Source organism: Elephas maximus, chromosome 12, assembly GCF_024166365.1.
Source record: "Elephas maximus indicus isolate mEleMax1 chromosome 12, mEleMax1 primary haplotype, whole genome shotgun sequence".
NCBI classification, from domain to species: Eukaryota; Metazoa; Chordata; class Mammalia; order Proboscidea; family Elephantidae; genus Elephas; species Elephas maximus.
The window spans coordinates 54638348-54660072 of record NC_064830.1 but is presented as its reverse complement, the minus strand read 5'-3'; the positions used below and the strand labels follow the sequence as shown (position 1 = coordinate 54660072).

The 21725-nt window shown below is 40.4% G+C and overlaps 1 protein-coding gene and 1 non-coding gene across 2 annotated transcripts in view; both read left to right on the top strand.

Annotated features, from left to right (window-relative positions):
* Nucleotides 1–21725, top strand: part of LOC126086768 (uncharacterized) — a 1076998-nt gene that overhangs the window by 693171 nt on the left and 362102 nt on the right. The gene's annotated exons all lie outside the window — the stretch shown is intronic.
* On the top strand, nucleotides 4693–4798 carry LOC126087594 (U6 spliceosomal RNA). Its single transcript, XR_007519777.1, has one exon. It is a non-coding gene; the product is annotated as a U6 spliceosomal RNA (small nuclear RNA).

Sequence of the window (21725 nt, the reverse complement as noted above, 5' to 3'; positions counted from 1 at the left end):
AGGACTGGATGATGAAGATCAAAGACTACAGCCTTCAGTATGGTTTACACTTCAACATGAAACAAAAATCCTCACAACTAGACCAATAAGCAGCATCATGATAAGTGGAGAAAAGGTTGAAGTGGTCAAGGATTTCATTGTACTTGGATCCACAATCAACAGCCATGGAAGCAGCAGTCAAGAAATCAGATGACACATTTCATTGGGGCAAATTAGCTGCAGAAGACCTCTTTAAAGTGTTGAAAGGCAAAGATGTCATTTTGAGGACTAAGGTGGGCCTGACCCAAGCCTTGGTGTTTTCTATAGCTGCATATACATGAGAAAGCTGGACAACTAAATAAGGACGACCAAATAAGAATTGATGCCTTTCAGTTGTGGTGTCGACAAAGAATATTGAATATACCATGGACTGCCAAAAGAATGAACAAATCTGTCTTGGAAGAAGTACAGCCAGAATGCTCCTTAAAAACAAAGAAGACAAGACTTCAGCTCACATACTTTGTACATGTTATCAGGAGGAACCATACCAAGGAGAAGGACATCATGCTTGGTAAAGTAGAAGGTCAGCAAAAAAGAGGAAGACCCTCAATGAGATGGATTGACACAGCGGTTGCAACAATGGGCTCAAGCATAGCAACGATCATGGGGATGGCGAAGGACTGTACATTGCTTTGTTCTATTGTACGTAGGGTCACTCAGAGGTGGAAGCATCTTGACAGCAACCTAACAACAACAAAGCTTAGCATAGTGTCTAGAACATAAGTCCTCAATAAATATTAGCTACTTTTATTATTATCATGCAGATTTTCCCAATAAAAAAATTTGTTTCCAAATCAGGTTTTCATTTCTAAAATACTAGAGAAGGACTGCTTTTTTGACGCAGTTCCAGTAATTGCATTATATTTTCCAAAGGATACCACTGCTGTAGAATGAAATGTGGATGGGACTCTCTCAAGTGGTTCAGGTGACCTTGTAGTGGTCCCAGTTTACTGTCTAAGCACTGGGACACCACAAAGGAAAAAACAATGGTCTGTATGGAAGATTTTGAGGGCCAGGCAAGTTGACTTTGAACATTAGGAAGGGGAAAGAAACTCCTGGAGACACCTTGAACACAATCTCCTGAGCTAATTTGGGTAGACTTGGAAATCTTCCCAGGGAAAACATAAGAGTGCAGGGCTACATGGGAAGGACATTATAAATTAAAACCCCAGGGCTAGGGAAGCTAGGAGAAAAATGGTAGCCTTCCAGATGGAGTTAGTATTTCCTTTCTATTTCTTTAAAGCACTGAAAGTAGTATATTAAGTACTGACTGCAGATGGCAAATAAATATCATTAAAATTTAATTGGCTGCAATTCCTTCCTAAGCAGTTTTCCCATAGCATCCAGTGACTGCATTCAAGTTTCATTGTTGTTATTAGGTGCCCTAGAGTTGATTTTCGACTCATAGTGACCCTATGTGATAGAGTAAGTAGAACTGCCTGCATAGGGTTTCCTAGGCTGTAATCTTTATGGAAGCAGATTGCCAGGTCTTTTTCCCATGGAGCCACTAGGTGGGTTCGCACTACCAAACTTTTGGTTAGCAGCCAAGTGCTTAACTGTTGAGCCACGAGGGCTCCATCTACATTCATTGAGAATGTCAATAGATGTACTTGTGAGCAAGAAGGAGGTGATGGGAAAGAATTCATCTCCTTCTCTTTTCCTACCTCCAAGCCTTCAGCGTGTTACCATTAAAAGCCTCTACAACTGCCCCAGGTCAAACACTGACCTTTGCTTGAATTTCAGTCAAGTTGCCTGCTCAGGACTACAAAACCAATTCCTTAGTAACGCTAAACAGGAGTATCTATGCATTTGGCTTCATCTTCAAGGTTTTTTGCTTTTGTTTTGGGGTGAGAGAGTTGGGTCTTGAAAGCCACGTCTCCAAAACAAAGAATTTCGTAGAATATGGCGTCTCTTCTTAAACAGCAGTCTGAAAAAAAAGGTGCTGAAAACTGACACCCTGGTAATAAGTTGGCAGAAAATAGTCACCTACAGATTATCATCAGTGTGTCAACTTTATCTCTGTTTTTCTATCAGCAAACCTTGTGTGCTCCTTCTCTTGCTTGCAGTTTCTTCTTGGCCTCTCTCTCTCTGCCTCCGATATAGTCTGACCTTTTTGTGGGCAACATTTAGTGGAAGGAAAATAGCCGGAAGACTTTATGTGATCTCCACTGATGTATATCTTTTGAGATAGATGACATGAGGAGAAAAAGCACTGGATTCTTAAAAAGTAAGAAGGAAGCAAAGATCTTGGCTAGGTGAGAAAGGACTCTAGAAAGAGCTGGTGGCTTCATGGGAGCAAATAAAGGTGAGGAGTGGAGAGGGTGCCACACAGCTTAATGGTAAAGTCACCAACTTGCGACCTTAAGTGAATCATTTAATCTCTCTCAGACTCAATTTCCTCCTCTGTAAAGAAGCACATAGTAATTGTACTTGTTTCATAAATTGTTGTGAAGATATAAAGTGTTAGTGCTTATGTAGTGCCTCACACACAGAGTAAGCACATAATAAATAGCTGTTATTGTTTATTTATTAATACTGTTAAAACAAAAACCATATGAAGCTAATAATATAAGTTAATTTGAAGTTTATTTAGTATACGATTTGCAAATCAGGCAACACTTCTCACCAGAGAGTCAAAGTGTTCCAGAGATGACAGAACTTCCAAAGATTCTTATACCCCATCTTACCTGAAATTGCCATGGAAACGGGGCCAGAACAGTGTTTTCAATAATAAGGATTTGGCCTAAAACACAGCTTCCAGTCCAACCCCAGAGTTTCTGTTTCTCAAAACTGACTGCACATCGATAATTCTTCCAAAGAGCACAATACCTAAGGCAAAGCAGTCTTCACTAAGCTGCTTCCTAAGCTGCTGTGTGACTTAAAGGTGACTTTAGGATATGTATTTTCTCAAGGCTCAAGGTTCAAAAGAAGATTGCAGGGCAATGTCCTGGGTTAGTCACCCCAACTCCATGGACCCCATAAATCTGGAATCCAAGAAAATTAAAAACTGTTCTCAATACATAGTTAATAAGTGGCAAAGCAAATGTAGTCATTTAAGTCATTCTCCTATGTTGCTACTCAACATGTAGTCCTCTGACTAGCAGCGATTCTCAGGCCCCATCCTAGACCTACTGAACCAGAATCTGCATTTTAAAAAGACCCCCAAGAGATTCTTACACATGAAAGTTCTAGAAGTACATTCCAACATGTTCAGAAAGTGTGAACCGACTGCTAGCTATTTATTGTACATGAAGAGAGTTTTCTGAAAGTCAAGTGCTTCAGCAATTAATTCCCATATGCTGGACTGTGGGCTCACTTCATTGGAATCACCTGCAGAGACTCCAATAATACAGACTCCATTGATCTGGAGAAAGATAAAAATCTGCAATAAGTGATTCAACTGGATCAGAATTCAACTCAAAGTGGCCAATACCATGAGCTCCCTAGAACAGTCTGGATGAAATCTAGTTCAATATAAACATCCTTCTCTTTATGTCCTAATCAGACTTTACAGTAAAGGTCTTTCTATTCCCTGCAAACACAAGGCTCTCCATTGCACTTACAATAAAATTCATATTCCTTATGTTTATATTCCTTAAGATGGCCTTTAAGTAGGGTGGCTGTAAAATTTATCATCTAAACCATATGCTGGGTAAACCAGAACACATGATCAAATAAGGCCTTGCATGAGCTGGCCCCTTACTGACCTCCTCAATGCCATGCCACCCTTGCCCATGCCTCTTCTCCAGGCTTCAACCTACCTTAGCCTTTGAAGGCTGTTCCTTCTGCCTACAATGCTGTCCTCTCTTCACCCTGCAATCTTCCCACAGATCTTCACACACTTGGCTCCTCATTCTTTAAGACTCCTTAAATAGTTCCTCCTACTGCCTGACCACTTTAAATAGTTAGCCCCCTCCCTGTGACTCTCTAGCACAACCTTCTGCCCCGCATCTCCACTTTTTTTTTTATCGTGCTTTAAGTGAAAGTTTACAGCTCAAGTTAGTTTCTCATACAAAAATTTAAACACACATTTTTATGTGACTCTAGTCACTCTCCTTATAATGTGACAGCACACTCCTCCTTTCGACCCTGGATTTCCTGTATCCATCCAACCAGCTCCTGACTGTTTCCGCCTTCTCTTCTCACCTCCAGACAGGAGCAGCCCATTTACTCTCATGTGTCTGCTTAAACTAAGAAGCACACTTTTAACAACTATCATTTTATGTCTTATACTCCTGTCTGGATTAGTACTGGATTAGCAGAGAGTCCGGGGACCATGTCTTCTGGGGCTCCTCCAGTCTCAGTCAGACCATTAAGTCTGGTCTTTTTACTAGAATTTGAGTTCTGTTCCCGACTTTTCTCCTGCTCCTCCAGGGACCCCCTGTTGTGTTCCCTGTCAGGTGGTTATTGGTGGTAGCCAGGCACCATCTAGTTCTTCTGGTCTCAGGCTGATGGAGTCTCTAGTTTATGTGGCCCTTTCTGTCTCTTGGGCTAACGTTTTCCTTGTGTTTTTGGTGTTCTTCATTCTCCTTTGCTCCAGGTGGGTTGAGACCAATTGATGCATCTTAGATGGCCGCTTGCAGCTTTTAAGACTTCAGACACCACTCAGCAAAGTGGGATGGAAAACATTTTCTTAAGAAAATTTGTTATGTCATGCTCCTTCGGCAGCACATATACTGAAATTGGAATGATACAGAGAAGATTAGCATGGCCCTTGTGCAAGGATGACATGCAAATTCATGAAGTGTTCCATATTTTTATGACAATGAAAAAGATGAAAACACAGTATATAAAGAAAAACTACTCAGCACAAAAATTAAGTGGAAAAAAAGAAACTGTCAACAACACACAAAAAAAAGACATCAAAATGACAGCACTAAACTCATACCTATCCATAATTACACTGAACGTAAATGGACTAAATACACCAAAAAAAAAAAAAGAGAGAGACAGTGGCAGAATGCATTAAAAAAATATGATTTGTCTCTATGCTGCCTACAAGAGACACACCTTAGACTTAAAAACACAAACAAACTAAAACTCAAAGGATGGAAAAGAAAATATCAAGCAAACAATCAAAAAGAGCAGGAGTGGCAATATCAATTTTGACAAAATAGACTTTAAAGTTAAATCCACCACAAAGGATAAGGAAGGACACTATAAAATGATTAAAGGGACAATATACCAGGAGGATATAACCATATTGAATATTTCTGCACCCAATGACAGGGCTTTAAGATACATAAAACAAACTCTAACAGCATTGAAAAGAGAGATAGATGGCTCCACAATAATAGTAGGAGGCTTCAACACACCACTTTTGGTGAAAGACAGAACACCCAGAAAGAAGCTCAATAAAGGGTAGAACTGTTCCATAGAGTTTCCAAGGAGCACCTGGTGCAATAAAGACATGGAAGAGCTAAATGCCACAATCAACCAGCTTGACCTCATAGACATATACAGAACACTCCACCCAACAGCAGCCAAGTATACTTTCTTTTCCAATGCACAAGGAACATTCTCTAAAATAGGCCGCACATTAGGTCATGAAGCAAGCCTTAACAGAATCCAAAACATCAAAATATTGCAAAGCACCTTCTCTGACCATAAAGCCCATAAAAGTAGAAATCAATAACAGAAAAAGCAAGGAAAAGAAATCAAACACTTGGAAACCGAACAACACCTTGCTCAAAAACTACTAGGTTATAGAAGAAATTAAGGGTAGAATAAAGAAATTCATAGAATACTATGAGAGCGAAAACCAGAACCTTTGGGACACAGCTAAAGCAGTGCTCAGAGGTCAATTTATAGCAATAAATGCACACATACAAAAAGAAGAAAGGGCCAAAATCAAAGAATTTTCCCTACAACTTGAACAAATAGAGAGCAACAAAAGAAACCCTCAGGCACTGGAAGAAAGCAAATAATAAAAATTAGAGCAGGACTAAATGAAATTGCAAAGAGAAAAACAATTGAAAGAATGAACAAGACCAAAAGCTGGCCCCTTGAAAAAATCAAAAAATTGATAAACCACTGGCCAAACTGACAAAAGAAAAACAGGAGAGTAAGCAAACAAGCTGAATAAGAAATGAGATGGGTGATATCACAACAGACTGAACTGAAATTAAAAGAATCATAACGGATTACTATGAAAAATTGTACTCTAACAAATTTGAAAACCTAGAAGAAATGGACGAATTTCTAGAAACACACTATCTACCTAAATTAACACAAACACAGGTAGAAAATTAAATAAAACCATAACAAAAGAAGAGATTGAAAAGGTAATTAAAAAACTCCCAACAGAAGAAAGCCCTGGCCCTGAGGGCTTCACTGGAGAATTCTACCAAACTTTCAGAGAAGAGATAACCCCACTACTACTAAAAGTATTTCAGAGCATAGAAAAGGATGGAATACTCCCAAACTCATTCTACGAAGCCAGCGTATCTCTGATACCAAAACCACAAGAAAAGAACATTGCTGGTCTATATCCCTCATGAACTTAGATGCAAAAATCCTCAACAAAATTCTAGCCAATAGAATTCAACAACATATCAAAAAAATAATTCACCATGACCAAGTGGGATTCATACCAGGTATGCAGGGATCATTCAACATTAGAAAAATAACCAATGTAATCCATCACATAAATAAAACAAAAGACAAGATCCACATGATCTTATCAATTGATACAGAAAAGGCATTTGACAAAGTCCAACACCCATTCATGATAACAACTTTCAGCAAAATAGGAATAGAAGGAAAATTCCTCAGCATAATAAAGGGCATTTATACAAAGCCAATAGCCAACATCATCCTAAAACATAAAACAAACTCTAACAGCATTGAAAAGAGAGATAGACAGCTCCACAATAAATGCAGAGAGTATGAAAGCATTCCCCTTGAGAAAAGGAACCAAACAATGGTGCCTTTTATCACCACTCTTATTCAACATTGTGCTGGAGGTCCTAAACAGAGCAATTAGGCTAGACAGAGAAATAAAGGGCACCCAAACTGGGAAGGAAGAAGTAAAAGTACCTCTATTTGCAGATCACATGATCTTATAAGCAGAAAACCCTAAAGAATCCTCAAGAAAACTACCGAAAAGAATAGAAGAGTTCAGCAGAGTATTGGAATACAAGATAAACATACAAAAATCATTTGGATTCCTCTACACTAACAAAGACAACATCAAAGAGGAAATCACCAAATCAATACCATTTACAGTAGCCTCCAAGAAGATAAAATCCTTAGGAGTAAATCTAACCAGAGATGTAAAAGACCTATACAAAGAAAACTACAAGACACTACTGCAAGAAACCAAAAGAGACCTACATAAGTGGAAAAACATGCCTTGCTCATGGATAGGAAGACTCAACATTGTGAAAATGTCTATCCTACTCATTATTTTTTTTTTTTACTCAAAGCAATCTATAGACACAAGGCAATCCCAATCCAAATTCCAAGGACATTTTTTTTTAATGAGACAGAGAAACAAATCATCAACTTCACTTGGAAGGGAAAGAGGCCCCAGATAAGTAAAGCATTACTGAAAAAGAAGACCAAAGTGGGAGGCCTCACACTACCTGGTTTTAGAACACATTATACAGCCATAGTAGTCAAAGAGGCTGGTACTGGTACAACTGATATATAGACCGATGGAACAGAATTGAGAGTCTAGACATAAATCCATCCACATATGAGCAGCTGATGTTTGACTCCGAAGTCTGTTAAATGGGGAAAAGACAGTCTCTTTAACAAATGGTGCTGGCATAACTGGATATCTACCTGCAAAAAAAAATGAAACAAGACCCATACCTCACACCACGTACAGAAGCTAACTCAAAGTAGATCAAAGACCTAAATATAAAATCTAAAACAATAAAGATCATGGATGAAAAAATAGGGACAATGCTAGGAGCCTTAATACATGGCATAAACAGTATACAAAATGTTACTAACAATGCAGAAGAGAAACTAAATAACTGGGAGCTTCTAAAAACCAAACACCTATGTTCATCCAAAGACTTCATCAAAAGAGTAAAAAGATTACCTACAGACTGGGAAAAAGTTTTTGGCTATTACAAATCTGATCAGTGTCTGATCTCTAAAATCTACTTGATACTGCAAACTCAACAACAAAAAGACAAATAACCCAATTAAAAAATGGGCAAAGGATATGAACAGACACTTCACCAAAGAAAACATTCAGGTAGCTAACAGATACATGAGGAAATGCTCACAATCATCAGCCATTAAAAAAAAAATTTTAGAGAAATGCAAATCAAAACTACAATGAGATTCCTTCTCCCCAACAAGCCTGACATTAATTTAAAAAAACAGAAAATAATAAATGTTGAAGAGGTTGTGGAGAGACTGGAACAAGTTGGAAATCAATTTGGCACTTCCTTCAAAAGCTAGAAATAGAACTACCATACGATCCAGCAATCCCACTCCTTGGAATATATCCTAGAGAAATAAGAGCCTTACACTAACAGATATGTGTACACCCATGTTCATTTTAGCACTGTTTACAATAGGAAAAAAGATGGAAGGAACCAAGGTGCCCATCAACAGATAAATGGATAAATATATTATGGTATATTCACATAATGGAATACTAGGCAACAATTAAAAACAATGATGAATCTGTGAAACATCTCGCAACATGGAATAATCTGGAAGACATTATGCTGAGTGAAATTAGAGAACTCATGAAATAGTTTAAATAGAGAAGAAAATATTCTTTGACGGTTATGAGAGTGGGGAAGGAAGGAGAGGGGTATCGCTAATTAGATACTAGATAAGAACTATTTTAGGTGAAGGGATAGACAACACACAATATAGGAGAGATCAGTACAACTGGACTAAACCAAAAGCATATAAGTTTCCTGAATACAACCAAACACCTCGAAGACCAGAGTAGCAGGGATGGGGGTCTGGTGACCGTGGTTTCAGGGGACATCTAGGTCAATTGACATAACAAAATGTATTAAGAAAACATTCTGCATCTGACCTTGGTGAGGGGCGTCTGGGGTCTTAAACGCTAGCAAGCGGTCATCTAAGATGCATCAATGGGCCTCAACCCACCTGGACCGGAGGAGAATGAAAAGCACCAAAGACACAAGGTAAATATGAGCCCAAGAGACAGGAAGGGCCACATAAACCAGAGATTATACCAGCCTGAGACTGGAAGAACTAGATGATGCCTGGCTACAACCAATGACTGCCCTGGCAGGGAACACAACAGAGAATCCCTGATGGAGCAGGAGAACAGTGGGATGCAGACTTCAAATTCTTGTAAAAATGACCATACTTAATGGTCTAACTGAGACTAGAGGGACCCCGGAGGTCATAGTACCCAGACCTTCTGTTAGCCCAAAACTGGAACCATTCCCAAAGCCAACTCTTCAGACAGGGATTGGATTAGACTGTAAGACAGAAAATGATACTGGTGAGGAGTGAGCTTTCTTGGCTCAAGTAGACATGTGAGACTATGTGGGCAGCTCCTGTCTGGAGGTGAGATGAGAAGACAAAGTGGGACAGGAGCTGGTTGAGTGGACACAGGGAATACAGGGTAGAGAGGAGGTGCATGCTGTCTTGTTAGGGGAAGAGCAGCAAGGTGTACCTAAGTTTTTGTATGAGAGACTGACTTGAGTTCTAAACTTTCACTTAAAGGACAATAAATTTAAAAAAAAAACAAAACTTTGTTATGTCAATTGACCTAGATGTTCCCTGAAACCATGGTCCCCAGAACCCCACCCCTGCTACTCTGTCCCTCCAAGTATTTGGTTGTATTCAGGAAACTCTTTAGCTTTTGGTTTTCCACAACACTTTTTAAAATTTGTAATTGTTCATTTGTCTGCTTTTTTCCAACATGCCTGGTGAAAACTAACAATCTAGTGGTCACAGAGGGGGCAGAGCAGGTCTGGAGCTCTCCCAAAACACCATTCTCAGAGAATTGACCCTATTTGGGACTGGGGGTTTTCTTGTTAATGAGGTTATACCAGAGTAGGGTGGGCCTAAACCTAATCACTTCTAACTGGTGTCTTATAAAAAAAGCAGACTAGACATGGACATGCACAAACAGGAGAAGACAGAGGCCATGTGAGGATATTTCTACAAGCTAAAGAACACCAATGATTGCTAGCAAACACCAGAAACTAGGAGAGAGGTTCGCAGAAGGAATCAAGACACCCTCGTTTGGACTTTTAGCCTCCAGAACTGTGAGAAAATTAACTCCTGTTTTTTAAAGCCACCCATTTGTGGTATTTTTTGTTATAGCAGCACTAGGTAACTAAAACAGGGCTCAAAAGCAGATTTGAGATGGCGGAAGAAAAAAACCCATGAATTTAAAGATTGGTCAATTGAAGTTATTCAGTCTGAGGAAAGGAAAGAAAGAAAAAAAAATGAATAAAAATGAACTGTGCCTTGGAGACCTGTGGGACTACATCAGGTTTAGCAGCATACACATAATACTCATAAAGTCAGAAATGGGGCCAAGATGGTGGAATAGTCAGACACTTCCTGTCATCCCTCTTGTAACAAAGACCTGAAAAAACAAGTGAATTGAATATATATGATAATCTAGGAGCTGTAATCATCAAAGACAAAGCTGAAGAATCAGACTGAATGGCAGGTGGAGGGAGAAAAGATTCAAAATTCATTTTCACCTGTAGCAGCCAAGAGGGAGCTGTAGATTTGTGACATTTGACACACCCTCGCCCCTAAGCAGGGGCCTCACCTACCCACACCTGGGTCCAGAGGGCCAGTGGTACCACTCACTCCATCTACCACCCATGACAGGGGTCTGAGAATTAGTGGCACCTCCCAGTCCCTCCAGCTAACAGCAGCAGGTACCCATGGACTGGTTGCACTACCCCTCCCCCACTACAAGCTCTAGGGGACAGGGACATGCCCTCCTTTCGGGCACCCCAGGGGAAGCATCAGCTCCCTGCCTTGCTCCATTTCAACCAAAGACCTGTGCCTGCTCCAAACACCCCCATGCAGCCTTGCCTGCCTGGGACTCTAGGTCAGACTCTGTGCCACACACTTGGTGAATGAAGACCTGTACACCTCTGCCTTGAATAACCACACCCCAGCAAGAATAGTGAACAGGCTCCTGGGCTCACACACCGAGTAGCTGCTCTGAGCACCTGAAGACAGAACGTGAGAGCTTCAAAGACGCTAACAACCAAAGTAGCTCACATGCCTAGCCTACTTGGGCATATCAAAACAAAACAAAAATACAGTATGCAATAAACAAAAATTTAAAAAAAAAATTTTTTTTTTTTATTCCTCAGAGACAAGAGTCAATTATCAAATCACATAAAGAAGCAGGTCAAGATAGCTCTAGCAAATGACCAAAATAAAGAACCAGAAAACTTTCCAGAGCAAGATAAGACAATGGAATTACCTGAGAAAGAATTCAAAAGACTAATATGCAGAGCTCTTCAAGAGATCAGGCAGGAGATCAGGCAGAGCTCAGGCCAAGCCAAGGAACACAGATAAAGCAATAGAAGAATTCAGGAAAACAATACAAGAAGAAAATGACAGAATAAACAGGCTGTTAGAAATCACACAGAGACAGCAACTAGAAATCCAAAAGACTAACCATAAAAGTTCAGAATTAGACAACTCAAGAGGTCATAAGAGCAGAATTGAGGCGATAGAAGTCAGAATTAGTGAGGTTGAAGGTGAATAACTTGATGCCAATTTGTTTGAGGAAAAATCGCAAAAAAAAAAAAAATATGAAGAAAGCCTAAGAATTACGTGGGATACTATCAAGAGGAAAAACCTTCGAGTGTTTGGAGTACCAGGATAGAGGGGATAACAGAAAACACTGAGAGAACTGCTAAAGATTTGCTGGCAGAAAACTTCCCTGGTATCATGAAAGACAAGAAGATATCTATCCAAGGAAACCAATGAAGCCCATACAGGGTAGACCTTAAAAGAAAGTCACCAAGATATTTCATAATCAAACTTGTCAAAACCAAAACCAAAATTGGAACCTTGAGAGTGGCTAGAGATAAATAAAAAGTCACCTACAAAGGAGAAAAAATAAGACTAAACCCTGACTACTCAGCATAAACCATACAGGAAAGAAGACAATGAGATGACATATATAAATCCTTGAAGGAAAAAAAAATGCTGAATTCAGGGCTCCAGCTCTAGGGAAAGGTTTTCTCTCTGTCAGCTCTGGGAGAAGATCCTTGTTCCTTGGTTCCTTGGTGATCTTTGTGTGGTGTGGGAACTATCTTCCCCCATCTCTGCTTCATCAATTCCTTGCTTAATCTGCTTCTTTTATATCTTAAATAGATTGACTCAAGACACACCCTGCACTAATATTGTTTCATCGACATAACAAAGAAAACCCATTCCCAAATGAGATTATAACCGCAACTATGGGATTAGGATTTACAACACATATTGTTGGAGGACACAGTTGATTCCACAACAGCTACCCACAAACAACACACATACACAAGATAGATAGGAGTCAGGAGATGTGGGTCCTAGTTCTGGCTTTGCTGTCCGTGTGATCCTCAGTAAGTCTCTTAACCCATGCTTCTCAGCTTTCATATGCTCACAGATTACCTGGGAATCTTGTTAAAATGCACATCCTGATTCAATGTGTCTGGGTTGGGGCCTGACCTTCTGCATTTCTCACAAGCTCCCAGGGGATGCCATGATTCTGGCCCATGGATCATACTTTGAATGGTTGATGTCTTAACCTTTCTGAGCCTCAGCTTCTTCTGTAAAGTCAGAGAATAAGATCTGAAATTCCTTCCATTATGCCATTTGATTCTCACAAACGTAAAGCAAATTTTTTTTTGTACTCATTGTGACAATGCAGAAACTAAAGCTGAGAAGCAGAGTCAGAATAGAATTTAAGAGTACCATATTAAGAGTGCCATTAATATTTTAATACATGGATGAATTGATGGATGAGAAGGTATATGAATGGATTGGTATATAGAGAAGAATCTGGATTGGAAGGTAGGAATGTCCATGAGTGACCAGCGAGATGCCCATGGAATGATAACCCAACCCAAAATATTGGGCCCAGGAGATCTTGCGACTGCTTTTCAAAGGTCATCAACATAGACACAGCTCTTTGCCAAAGGGCACTCCAGAAAATTACAAGTGTTCGTAAGGATGTGGAGAAATTGGAACCATCATCCATTGTTGGTGGGATTGTAAAATGGTTCAGCCACTGTGGAGAACACTTTGGTGGTTTCTTAAAAAGTTAAACATAGAATTGTCATATGGCCCAGCAATTCCACTCCTAGCTTTATACCAAAAGACTTGAGAGCAGGGATGCTAGCAGATATCGGAACATCAGTATTCACTGCAGTACTATTCACAATAGCCAACCTACGTGTCATCAACAGACGAGTGGATAAACAAAATGTGGCGTATACGTACAATAGAATATTCCCCAGCCACAAAGATAAATGAAGTTCTGACACATACTAAGACATGGTGAACCTTGAAAACATTATGCTGAGTGAAATCAGTCAGTTACAAAAGAATAAATATTGTATGATTCCACTCATTGGAAATATTTAGAATTGGCAACTGTATAAAGACCCACGTTTATTAGTTGTTCAGGGGTGGTATGCAGGGGAAAAGGAGGAGGTGTTGCTTAAGAGGCACTAAGTTTATGTTAAGAGTGATGGAGAAATTTGGAAAGAGATAGTGCTGATAGTTACACAACATGATAAATGTAATTAATGTCACTGAATTGTACATGTAAAAAATGTTGAAATGGCAAATGTTTTGTTATATATATTTACCACTATTTTTAAAAAAGCAAAGAAAAAAGAAAATACAGAGTAATGTAACAAACATCCATCTATTCAGTCGACAAGTATTTAGTATCTGCCAATTATGTGCCAGGCACTATTCTGGGCTCTGGGATAGTGCAGTGACTAAAATGTCTGCTACATTTCAGGAGAGAGGAGAGGAACAGTCAACAATACAGACAAATAAATAAATGATGTAGTATGTTAAAAGGTGATAAATGCTGTGGGAGAAAATCATAGTGCAGAGTAAAGAGGTCAGACATGGAGAAGGAGAGGGTTGAAATTCTCAATAGAGTGGTCAGGCAGCCTTTGTTGAGAAGGTAACATTTGAGTTTAGATTTGAAGGAGGCGAGGGAACGAGTCATATTACTATCTGAGGGAAAAAATGTTCCAGACAATGAGAACAGGTGGTGCAAAGGTCCTGAGGTTGGAGCACGCCTGGCATCTCAAGACACAGCAAGGAAGTCAGTGTGGCTGGAGTGGTGTGAGCAGTCGGGAGAGCAGTAAGAGATGAGGCCAGAAAGGTTATAGAGGAGGCTAGATCATGTAAGGCCTTGGTGGTCCCAAGAGGGCTTTGGATTTTACTCTGAGTGAAATGGGGAGCCATAGCATTGTTTTGAGCAGAGAATTGACTTGACCTATGTTTTTAAAAGATCACTCCAGCTGCTGTGCTGAGAATAGACCTGGGGGCGGGGGGCGGGGGGCGGGGGGCGGGGGGGATGAGCGGACGGTTAGGGCAGAATCAGAGAATCCGGGAGACCAGTAAACGGGAATGGCTGTGCATTCCACCCTGGGACAGTCCCGGGTTACAGCTGTTGCTGCAGCATAATTAGTTAGTATATTTTAAGAGTCCCTGTTTACTCTCAGAAGTGTTCCAATTAGATGATAAACTATATGGTCACCCTTATTAGGAGACTACTGTAAACCAGGTAAGAGCTGATGTAGCTCAAACAAGGTGGTAGCCCTGGTGACTTTTTTTTTTTTTAAAGTAGGTTTGGCTTTTTCTTTTTAAGGAAAAATACAAGAAAAACTTTACAAAACTGCAACAATGGCTTAAAAATAAAATAAGATAATGCATTAAAAGAAAAAAGGGCTTTCCAGAAAAAAGGACAATAGTGGGAAAACTGACAAATTCAAGTTAGGTCTGTGTAGTAGTTAAGAGTATCCTATCAATGCTAATTTCCACGTTTCCGTAATTGCACTTGGGTTATGTAAGATGTTCACATGAGGGGAAGCTGGGTAAAGAGTACACGGAACTGTCTGTAATATTTGTGCAACCTTTTCTGTAAGTCTAAAATCATTTCAACGTAAAAGGTTTAAAATATGGACACATTATGTGCTTTGATTTAAACACCTACGTCCAGATTCATTTTTCTCTGAAAATACATTTGTGCGCCGTTTCTTTGCTTTATAAGTTGCTAACAAAATTATGCGAAAAGCGGCTCCCCAGTTAACTTGTAACACAGCACCCAGTAACTTGTCTTAGAAACCTTGTTTTTTCAGAGCGTTCTGGCTCATGGAGACCTTAAAAAAAAAAAAAAAAGTTTTTTTTTTTTTTTTTTTTTTTTTTTTTTATGTGTAACAGACCACAGCTCTTTTAGTTATATACACTTTAGCCAGTAGGTGGCATCATGTGATCATCCTGTTCAGCAAAACCCGAGACGAAAAGGAAGTGAGGTTGAAAAGAGGGAGGTGAAACCATGAGACAGCCAGGAGACAGAAGCTGCAGGTGAGGAAGCCGTTACCTGATGTATAATTGCTATAGGGAGATGTCATTTTTAGGGGCACATAAATGAGGAGAAAACCTTGGTGGCGTAGTGGTTAAGTGCTACGGCTGCTAACCAAAACGTCGGCAGCTTGAATCCACCAGGCGCTCCTTGGAAACTCTTTGGGGCACTTCTACTCTGTCCAATAAAACCAAAACCCATTGCTGTCGAGTCAATTCCGACTCCTAGTGACCCTATAGGACAGAGTAGAACTGCCCCATAGAGTTTCCAAGGAGTGCCTGGTGGATTCAAACTGCTGACCTTTTGGTTAGCAGCCATAGCACTTAACCACTATGCCACCAGGGTTTCCCTCTGTCCAATAGGGTCGCTGAATCCACTAGATGGCAATGGTTTTGCCCTGCCCCCACACCCTGTCTGGGGCATCAGGAAGGAGCCCCAGGCACTGCTTCCACTGGGTTCCTAATGCCACCCTGCTTAAGGAATAACAAAGGGTGAATCGCAAATTTTTAAGGCTTTCCAAAAATGAATTACAAAATTATAAATCATACAATAGCACAGGAAATAGAGTCACTTAAAATAAGACTATAGCTGAATTTGAGTCCCTGGGTAACACGAACAGTTAAGCACTTGACTACAAGCTTAAAGGTTGACGGTTGGAACACACCCAGAGGCACCTCAGAAAACAGGCCTGGGGATCTGCTTCTAAAAGGTTCACACAGTCTTGAAAGTCCTTGGAGCAGCTCTATTCTGCACATGTGGGGTCACCATGAGTTAGAATCAACTTGAGGGCAAATAACAACAAGAGAGCTAAATTTATATTTGTGGATTGGCTTCTTAGACTTGCATGCCTGGAAGGAACTCCACTCAATCCTTTTTCTACTGTCTTTTGTCTTTTCTTTGAAACCCAAACTGCTCACATCACTCAACAGCCATCTAACACTTGAAGACAGTCATCTTGGCTATCTTTGTTAGCACTGAGACCCAGGGAGGTCAAGAGACTTGTTTAAAATACCACAGCTAGGAAGTGCCACACAGTTAAATACCTTTGCACAGTCAATAAAACACGGTAAATATCTTTCTGGTATTCTCTGCTTTCAGCCAAGACCTAAGATATTTACCTGTGTTTTATTGACTATGAAAAGGCATTGGAAAGTGTGGATCATGACAAATTATGCATAACATTGTGGAGACTGGAATTCCAGAACACTTAATTGTGCTTATGTGGAACCTGTACATAGACCAACAGGCAGTGTTTGAACATAACAAGGGGATACTGTGTGGGTTAAAATCAGGAAATGTGTGCATCAGGATTGTATCCTTTCACTATATTTATGCAGTCTGTATGCTGAGCAAATAACCTGAGAAGCTGGACTATATGAAGAAGAACAAGCCATCAGGATTGGAGGAAGACTAATAAACAACCTGAGTGCAGTATGTAGATGACACAACCTTGCTTGCTGAAAGTGAAGAGGACTTCAGACACTTACAAATGAATATCAAAGACCACAGCCTTCAGTATGGATTACACCATAACTTAAAAGAAAACAAAAATCCTCACAGCTAGACCAATAAGCAACATCATAAGTGGGCAAAAAAGTTGTCATGGATTTTATTTTACTTAGATCCACAATCAATGCCCATGGAAGTAGCAGTCAAGAAATCAAACGACGTATTGCATTTGAGCAAATTTGCTGCAAAAGACCTCTTTCAAGTGCTCAAAAGCAAAGATGTCACTGTGCGTCTGACCCAAGCCATGGTATTTTCAATCGCCTCATATGAATGTGAAAGCTGGAGAATGAATAGGTAAGATCAAAGAGGAATTGATGCCTTTGAATTATGGTGTTGATGAAGAATATTGAATATACCATGGACTGCCAGAAGAATGAACAAGTCTTTCTTGGAAGAAGTACAGCCAGAGTGCTCCTTTGAAGGCAGGATAGCAAGACTTTGTTGTACGTGCTTTGGACCTGTTATCAGGATGGACCAGTCCCTGGAGAAGGACATCATGCTTGGTAAAGTAGAGGGTCAGTGAAAAAAAGGAAGACTTTCAAGGAGATGGATTGACACAGTGGCTGCAACAATGAGCTCAAACATAGAAACAATTGTGAGGGTGGAGCACGACCGGGCATTGTTTCATTTTGTTGTACATTAGAGTTGCTATGAGTCAGAAACGACTTGATGGCACCTAACAACAACAACAACTATGAGGGACTTGTGGCCTCCATCTCCACAGCCTCATAGGTGAGAGCATGTTTTCTACTGGAGGGTTCTTCCTAAACTACCACAGGTTTAAAGCCAATTTTATTTCTTAGTGTGTTTTATGTGCATTTAAAAAATCCAAGTGTATAGACTTCTTTCTAAGGAGCAAGCCATGATGGAGCCGACAGTCATTTGAATATATAAGCTTTGGAGTGATATTTGCTTAATCAGCCCGTGGCTTTCTGGTCATGCATAGCTTATCTGGGAGCTGCTGCAGCTGCAGGTCACCACAAGGGTGCCATACAGACTGGACCAGCAGCACCAATATCACTTGGAAGCTTGTTTGAAATTCAGATTCTTGGCCAACATTCCAGAACTGCTGGATCAGAATCTTTATTTTAACAAGATGCTCCCCACATAATTCATCTGTGCATTGATGTTCGAGGAGTGCTGCTCTAGGCTTGAGGAACTACCTGGCTCTCAAGGATCCCCTCTTTGTCCACCTTGGGAGGACTTAGGGTTACTAGTAGGGGCCTGTCCAGGTCTACTGGGCCTCATCAGTAGGAGTGAGACTGAGGTTTGAGGGGCGAGAGGATGGTGAGCTGGAAAGGACTTCATCAAGGGACTCACGTTTGAAGGTATTGAGGTGAGAGTTAGCAAACCTGGATTTCCACTAGAGGTGCTGCACCCCAGGAAGTGGTCAGGGAACGCTGATGCTGAGAATGACACTTAGTCCAGAAGACAACACCTCAAATTTAACCCTTTCTAACACCGAGCTCATTTCACAGGGATTCTCTGGGTGTTCAGGATTCAAGTTCCATATTTTCATTTGTGCAGTCATGCATTCAGTAAACTAGCATCTTTTAGCTCTTAAAGTGCTGTACACTTTAAGATACTTCTTGTCCAAAACAATTTATTTTCTAGCTGGAAGAGAATACTAGCCCACAGGCAACAATCAGAAAACAATACAAACCAGAATAGTACAGACAAGAATAGAAGGAAGAGGCATCTCTTGCTGCAGTGGACAGAAACTCTCTAAGGAGGAGCTGATATAAACACGCTTCCAGAAGAAATGTAAAGTGATTGAAATTTCTTTTCAACACTTCCTTTCCCCTCATTCTGACACCGAACTCTTTGTGTTTTCCTTATCTCATACATTCTCATTCACTCAATACCTAAGATGTGCCTGGCACTGTTCTAGGTTCTGGAGATACAGTAATGAGTAAGACAGATGTCCTCCCTCATGGACCTCGTATCCTAGTGCAGGCATCAGAAAATAAACAGTTGAACAAAAACTAAGAAAAATTGGAGTCAATGAAAAATGATGTGATAGAGTGTCCTGTTTTCTGCCTGTTGCCCACTCAATATACACAGCAACTTCATCTGCAAAAAGGTATGATGGTGATAATAGTGTTGCTTTATGATAAGGATCAAAGCTTTATACTAAAGAGATAAACTCTAACCCAGAGTGGCCCAGAGTGGGCATAACGAGCCTGCAGATCTGAGGAGGTCTCTTGTGGGCAGGATGAGGAGAACTCAGTGCCCACAGGTGGATGCTACGGGCTGATGGGCAGGGCCATATGATCCCATAGGTAGGCCAAGAACTTGGCAAAGACACTAGGAAAACAAAGCATCCCCCCCCCCACACACACAAAAAAATTGAAAGAATATAAAACACTTGGGTAGTAATTTTCAGAAACAAACAAAAAACAAACCCAGAACTTTGTTGGAAATAAGTATCTATAAAATAAATGTTAAATTTTTTTTCAATTACAAATGTGCATGTAATCTTTTCAGTGCTTAGGGCCTTGAGAGGTTTAATCCCACCCTGGCAATATACAAAATAAATCCACTGGATCACAGATGCAATCTCTAAGAAAAGAATATGGGAGACCCTGAATTGACCTGACAAAGAGTCAGGTCACCCAGTAAAATCGGTGTTCAAAATGGCAAATAAATTCAGTGAGAAAAATAAAGTTGTATTTCTTGCAGTCTTGACTCAACAGAGATGTGAACCAAATGCAAGCTTAAAGCAATTAGCAGGGAAGCTGGCTTGTGGTTAAGTGCTCAAGAAGCATTAGTTTAACCCCTGTTTCTGGGCATGTCTCTTTGAGGACTGTAGTTTTTGTCCCGAGACATGAGACTCGTTCCTGAGTCAAAGAAGGCAGGAGCCCCTCTCAGAGGCATAGGTCAGCATCAGTAGCTTCTGGACATTATTCCAGAATCAGTAAACTAGGATGAATTATTCATCATGGACAGAGAAAAAATAAGGGCCATGTGGTAAGTTTTTCAAAATATTGAATGTATTCAGTTTAAAGGACTGGCCCCTAGGCTGAGATTATGTCTTTCCTGCTCTGGGGGTTTTAAAAGAACCTTTCTTTTGTAAAATGATGGAGAAAGTAGATGATAATTTTGAAAAATGTTTTTGCTTGGAAACATCAAAAATTGACAGTCCTATGTTGGTCCCTAAAATTATTTTTGAAATGTTACTGGTCAGTGAAATCTGAAAGTACAAAAGAGCCTACTACAGAGCCTGGAGAAGAGCATCAGGCTGAGAAGAAATGGTGTTTGGTGAGTAGGGGTCTGCAGAGGACTGCTTAGAGGAAAGGTGTCCCTGTTGTGTCTGGTCCAAGCTGACACCCGTCCACTAAACAGTAGCCCCTAGCATGATCTGTGCTAGGCCACAGAGATTAAAAGTTTAAATAAGGCCTGTTCTTACCCTGAGATAATCTCAGTCCAGGGTTAATTAGATGAGTGAAGAAATAATCACAATTAGGCTAAAAGCATATATAAGATATATTGGAGGGCAGATCATTCATTTTAACAGGATGTGACATTTGAGTTGGGTACCAAGGCATACATAGTAATTTTCCTGGCAGAGAAAGGGTATTCTAGGCAGAGGGAATGGCAAAAGCAAAGGCAAGGAAGCAAAGGCAAGGAAGCACAGATAGCACAGGGAAAGACAAGTCATAACTACGGCATGACACGTGGAGGGGAGAGTGAATGGAGAGAGAGGTTGCAACCAATTTGTAATGAATCTCTTGCCCCTTATTGAGACAGGTCTTTTCTTGGAGGCTGGTGGTTCTTTACATCTTGCAACAACTAACTGCTTTGGGGATCCATTGAAAGTTATAGGCTTGCTCTCCAAAATAATGCATGTATGCATTCTTCTGCATAAAATTTCTGTAATTCACAGATTTCCTGAAGGCAATCCATGGGCTCTGTTATAGGCATTGGAGACCATTTAAATCTTTCATTTTTAAGCAGTGGAGGGACACAATCAAATATGTGTTTTAGAAAGGTGAGGTGTGAACAGGTAATTATGTGTAAATGTATAGTATGTACATAAACCTGTTGCCGGCAGGTTGATTCCAACTAATAGCCACCCTGTATGACAGAGTAGAACTGCCCCGTAGGGTTTCCAGGGAGCAGCCAGTGGATTCAAACTATTGACCTTTTTATTAGCAGCCTGCACTCTTAACCACTATGCCACCAGGGCTCCCCCATAAGATTTCCAAGGAGTGGTGGGTGGACTCCAACTGCCAACCTTTTGATTAGCAGCCAAATGCTTAACCACTGTGCCACTAGGGAATTATATATCATGTACATAAAAACCAAAAAAACCAAACCTGTTGTTGTCAAGTCAATTCCGAATCATAGCAACCCTATAGGACAGAGTAGAACTGCCCCATAGAGTTTCCAAGGAGCACCCTTTGGTTAGCAGCTGTAGCTCTTAACCACTACTCCACCAGGGTTTCCATTTTGTATATAGTATGTATAAATCCTCCAGGTATTGACAAAAGCCTCCAGGGTCTTAATTCAAAGGAGAAGTAAAAGAGAATTGCAAACCCTTAATCTGGTCGTTGAGTTTAGGGATTAATCTGAGAGTGGAGGGAGGAAATCTTCCCTCAGATCAAACCCAGAGTATTTCACCTTTAGCTCAAAGGTAAAA